The sequence below is a fragment of the Lagopus leucura genome, unplaced genomic scaffold (genome assembly GCF_019238085.1).
Source record: "Lagopus leucura isolate 7727_CA_CO unplaced genomic scaffold, USGS_WTPT01 Super-Scaffold_100009, whole genome shotgun sequence".
NCBI classification, from domain to species: Eukaryota; Metazoa; Chordata; class Aves; order Galliformes; family Phasianidae; genus Lagopus; species Lagopus leucura.
The window spans coordinates 17,305,488-17,311,580 of NW_024962266.1; the positions used below are offsets into that span (position 1 = coordinate 17,305,488).

General features: G+C 36.5%; 1 long non-coding RNA gene across 1 annotated transcript; it reads left to right on the top strand.

The window, feature by feature from the left end:
- Positions 1-1,190: 1,190 nt before the first annotated feature.
- Positions 1,191-5,073, top strand: LOC122181036. The gene is made up of 3 exons (XR_006179306.1): positions 1,191-1,228; positions 1,510-1,613; positions 4,901-5,073. It is a non-coding gene; the product is annotated as an uncharacterized LOC122181036 (long non-coding RNA).
- Positions 5,074-6,093: the final 1,020 nt, after the last annotated feature.

The window sequence follows — 6,093 nt, forward strand, 5'->3', positions numbered from 1 at the left end:
TGTCATTCTGTTTTGTACAGTTCTGGTTGATATATCAGCTTCCCATATTCAGAATTACAAGCAAATTAACTAATTATCACATACACCTATTTAGTGAATAAGGAGATCTGGAGCTTCACAGACTGCTTATTTTCTCTTCCTTCTGAAACTCTTAACATGAAATAAAAAAGCCGAAAAGTTAACTTAAAACCTTTAGAATGTACCACAAAACAAGATATTTAACAAGGCTGTCATGTAAAAGGATTTTCTAAGAGATATTCTACAGTTATGTCTCACATCAAACTTTCCATCTTGATCAGAATAGGAGCAAGGGATTCAGTCATACTACATGTTAAACATCGTTTCACTAGCTGTCAACGTAGTTTCCATGGCAAATCACAAGTTTTTTTTGGTTTTGTTTTTATTTTGTTTTTTCTAGTAATTAAGATATTTTATATGGAACAACTGTTTAATCTTAGATGAAGCATCTTCTCCTGTTGAGGATCCGAACAAGGAGAAGTCAAAGAAATCTATGACATTTCCCAATAGCACTTGACAAGTTCAGCGTGCTAGCAGGCAGTAGCAGCCTGAGGAGGTACCACTGGGAAGTCTGCTGAAGCATTCATCCAGGAAAAATAATTTCTTCTGGGCATGGGGTGGACTTTCTTTTATTTTGAGACTGCAATTTTACTGTCATTCTAGCCTGTGATCTGTTACTGTAACTAAACCTATAGACAGACAATATGCCAAAATTTTACAAAGAAGCATTCAAAATGAAAAACAGCAATTCTGGAATAACATCAAAGAGTTGGAAATAACATTCTAACAAATCAGAATGTGTATTTTGGGCAAAGTATTTTATTTTTTTTCATATTGACCTTAGTTTAAAAAAAAAAAAAAAAATTAACCTCAAAGTTACAATTACTTTTTAGTATACTGTCTTATACATTGCGTTCATCCTTTATGACAGTTTACCAGATAAAATACTAGGCCTTAAATCCTGCAATGCCTTGCTTGCTCTCTCTTGTGCAGTGGAATTGCCAGGTCACAGCCTAAACCAATTCTTGAGCACCAGGTGGGAAGGTGTGGCTAACCCAGTGAGCTCAGGTGCAAGCAATACACCTGAATGATCAGAAGGTAAAGAGCCTGGATCCACCTCTTCTCAACCTCATTTAAGGATTAGCAGCTAAAAAAGCAGTGTTTTTCCAGATGGAAGTTGTACTTCTCTGAAGTTGTCAGTGGTTGTTGGGTGAGCCAATTTATTTTTTCCTTTATTGCTTGCTACTGCTCTACAGTGCCTGTGTGTGTGTGTTTTTTTTTTTTTTTTTTAAGGTATTGTTTTTGTATATATTTTTTTTCTATCTGCTATGTCTGTTACTGCTATTGCAAATTTTGTCTGATGGCTGGTCTTAGTTGTCTAGAAGACAGATTGTCTCATCAATTTTTAGCCTTGTTGCTAACAGCGAAATGTAAGTGAAGAAAAGATGTGTTGTGCTCTGGGAAAGGCTAAAGTAAATTTTCTCTTATTAGAAGCAAACACCTCTCTGGGTTCAGTAAGGAAGTATGTCCAAGATGTTATCATGTCCAGATCCACAAACCAGTCTTGGATTTGTCACACTGAGTGACAGAATAAGGTGAGAACACAAGTGTGTCAAAAAGTTCTGGGAAGTACTTTTGTAGTTCACTTCATCTAGACTCATGGTTCTTTAAACTTAGTTTCTAGTGTTTGCCTGCCTGAGAGTCTTACTGCCTTATTTTGGAGTAGGAAAACAAAAAAATTCTTGAGATCATGAAAACATGAATTTTTCAAGGTTGCACAAAGAGGCAGTTAAAAACAGTTTCTGGTTTCCAGAACCTGGGGAACTATGTCAATCTCTAGTAAGTAAACCCAGTTTTACTATAAATTCATGGTAGTATCTCAATTGACTTCCAGTGCAAGTTAATGTAAATGTGGCCAAATAGGTCTCTGAGCAGCCCTTCACTTGAAGGGTAAAGAAATAATCTCATAAATTATTCCCATTTGATTCTGGATCAATTGAACAAAGCCTCTTAGTATTATTTATATATCTTCAGTGAAGAGAATTGGAATAATGTAAACTGTTTAGAGGTTGGTATTCCCGAAGACCATAAGATAATGATGTTGTAAGCACTACTGCTTATAACCTCTATACAGTAAAAATCTCTATACTAGGTCTTGACACGAGTTCAGTTTGTATTTATTGCACTGTAATAGTGACATGGTATTCCCTGAAAGATTTCTATGAAGAAGATAACTTATCTCCAAGGCCTCCTATCACTGACCTGTAAGTCATACTACTGTACCAGCTTTATGATTTATCTTTTTAAGAGTGATCACACGGAGCTGCTAGTGATGTACCCTATTAAGACTATTCTTCTTCTCTGGTTTAGGAATTACCATTGATACACTGTAATTTTCAATATAATTGTCAAGTTTACTTAGTTAAAGAAATAAGCAGTAGCTTTTTAGTCTTTAATGCATATAGCGAAGTGTTAATGGAAACATTTAAGCCCTCTATACTCTTTGCCAGAATCTAAATACAGAACTAAATTACTTATACAAAGTTGATCAATCTAATTGCTCCCTTAGCAGTTCACCTATGAAGTTCCCCCTACTTACCTTTCTGAGAATGTTTTCAAGAGTTTATGACTGATTGGAATAGACAAAATGTAGTTAAGAATCCAGGAAGTTGTATATTGTTTTAAAATAGAAATGTGTCGAACACCTGTAATCCCTTGATCCTATCATTTTATGCTACATAAGGGATCCCTTTTGTGAAGGCTTTGTGTGTCCTGTCATACTTGGAAATGTTCCTTGATAGAGCAAATTCTTTGAGAACACAAATCAAAACTACAGCTGCTCCTCTAAAAGCTGTCAGTGCTAATAGCATCAGAAATTGGATTAAGTCAGTCCTGTTGAGAGACGGTATGTCCATTTCTGTGTTCAAACCACACTCACACTTTTGAAGAAACATCTGCTCAGAAGTGAGGAACAGCATAAGGAATTATAATAAGATCTTTCAGCATTCAGGAGATTTTCTAGGTTATGGTTTCTTAGGTTATCTGTTCTTGCTTTGTGTGAACTTGAACATTGTTGTTCGAATAATGTACCCTAACATATTCTAGAGTTGTATGAATAAAGTCTAGGTGTGATTTTTCAGCTGAGAATGGATAGAACAAATGTGTTCATTTGCTCCAAAAGCAGTAATCTGAGATAAGCAAAGGAGAAAGAATAGCTACACAGAAATGATAGATATGTAAGTGTAGATTTCCAGGTGACAGTTTGACTCTCTCCCACTGTATTGCCTTTTACTTTCAAAATAGAGCTGTAAGAAAGTAGCAGTTATCTCTGCTTTTTTTTTTTATGTTGAAGAGGAAAAGTTTTAAAGCTTAGGTAGGCAATGCTATGCTAGGGATAAACTTATTCTCTTTAGTTCTGTAGTAAAGCTCCTGCTATGTTAGTTTGAATATGAATTTTTCACCTGTTTCTCAGTACGATTGGTAATTAGAATACTGCTGTTGCCAAACAACACTTGCCTGTTACCCATCTATCTTAACTTCTGCCATCTTGTTTACACATGAAGCAGAGGGAAATTTCTTAATGCCCCCACAACGACCAGCCTAAACATTGTGAGCTGCATGAGCTGGGTGAATGGATCTAAGTCCTTTAATACTCTCTCTGCCACACTTTTCCTAGCTAAAACCAAGTGGCAGGATGCATGCGTATACTTGACATGCCACAGTGGCATCTTCATCTCCTTCTCTACCAGAGGGCTGCTGAGACATATTCATGCCTAAGGCTGATTGCCTCTGTGCTAGAGGTAATTTTGCTTGTGTTAAGAAAGCTGTTCTGCTCACGTAAGATAAAAACAAGCATCAAATATACATTTGCAAAAAAAAAAAAAATATCCATGATCTGTGTAACATTTATAGTGTAGTCAGCTCTACTACAAGTTTTAGGAGTTCAAAAGAAAAGCAGATTTCCAAATGAAATATTTTCTACCCCTTTATTTATTTAGTATTTATCAGAACATATGAAGTCAGAAGGATGAAACAGATTGTTATCCTCAGCTACATGCTTTAGGCTCAGAATCAGCAAGTCGATAAAACAGTCATTTCAGAACACATGGACTATCTGAATTCCACTTTATATCTTCAGGGTCACAAACCAAATGCTCATTTGTTACCTGAATGGTAATTCATTATTCTGACTAAAACAAACAGGATTACCTGTTTATCAATTCAAAACTAATTTATTTTTTTATTTACCAATATACTCATTGTTAACCAAAGAATTATCCTTCCTTTTTTTATATGCCTCACTATTTAAGAGGATTATCACTGTAGAATAATCATCTTGCTTTAATTACTAGGAGGAGTACCACATCATTTTATTAATTTTAGGATTTGTGCCAAGTTGGAAACAGAATGTAAAACACAGATTCAGTCAGTAACTGACAGCAGCTTTGTTAATGCTTCTACAAAATCTTTATCAAGTGGAAAAAAAGCCCCAAAACCTAGAAGCAAAAGATGCTTATATACTTTTTAAATAAGCAGTCTTAGTGAACAATATGAACACATTCTTATACAGTATGTACCTTAGGCAGAAAATGCATGCTCATCTTTTCTTGATTACTCAGAAGCCAAAGTGACAAACTATTTCACTGGATTAGTAGCAGGGTCATGGTGCAAACTGCATTGCCCAGAGCAGAAGGCAGGAGCACAGCCAGCCCCACACAGAGACAGAGTCACTCCCAGCAGGTTGCAGGCTCAGGAAGGAACACAGTGATTTCAGCAGCCCTCAAGAAACAGCCATGATTAAGTTAATACTGATCAACAGCACCTGCCGAAGCAGTTTAGCAAACACACTTGTTTTACTGATCCTTCAACATATCTCTTCCAGGGGCTGCTTGTATGATCGAGGAAATGCAGATCTCATCCTCTCTCTGTGTCAGCTTGGAAAAGCATTTCTCAGGTGCATTCAAACTGGGAGCAGTGTCCCATCTGGAACTTCTCAGCATAGAATCACACATGGGATGGTCCAGGTTGGAAGGGACCTCAAAGATCATGAATGTCCCCCCCCCCCCCCCCCCCCCCCGCCACATGCAGGGCCACCAACCTCTGCATTTAATACAAGATCAAAAAAAAAAAGAAAAAGGAACTGTGGCTAATGGACATATTTAGTCATAATTTTCTCAGGTTAGATGTTAGGAAGAATTTCTTTCTCAGAGTGACTGGGCACAGGCTGCCCAGGGAAATGATGGAGTCACCATCCCTGGAGGTATTTAAGGATCTGGTAGATGTAGTACTGAGGGATATGGTTAGTGGGCAATATTGGTTGTAGGTGGACAGATGGACTGGATAACCTTGGAGGTCTTTTCAAACCTTAATGATCTTTTATTAATAATGATCTGCTTATTTAATAAGTCTTAATACCAGTGCTCTTAAAAATGCATATATACAATCTATTAGCAAAAGTCAGATCATCACATGACAGCATTTTATAATATTTTTCAAAAATATTAAAATTAAAGAGCTTGAGTACATGGAACATTGAACAAAAGTTTTCTGCTCTTTCTTGGACTGGTTGTTTTTTTTTTCCACTCAAAGTGTGTTTGGAAGGGCATATAGAATTCAGGATTGGTGTCTGTCTTTTTCTCTGGTCTATAAAGTGTTGTAGGCAACCTACAGTAAACAGCATTCCAGTGGCTCACTAAATTGTAAAAGTTCCATTTCTGCCAGTGACTGTAAGAAATCAATGTGTTTGAACATGGCTTAAAGAGAAAAATATTAAACTATTCTTAATTGCTATTTTGAGTCACCTTCAGAATGTTGTCTTCTCTTGTTATATTATATACATGGGGAGGAAATCTTACAGGACAGAGACAAAACAACTGACTTTAAAAAAAAAAAAAAAAAAAGTTTGACTCCTGACAGATCTGTCAGCCTTAAGACAATGACAGACAACCACAGGTTTAAATGCAGCATCTTGAACTAGGTTGCCACCAGCTGCTGCAGGCTTTCCATATGGAGATATCTTGGCTCCTTTCAAAAAGAACTTCTAGTTTTCCTTTAAAATGCATATAAGTTAATTAG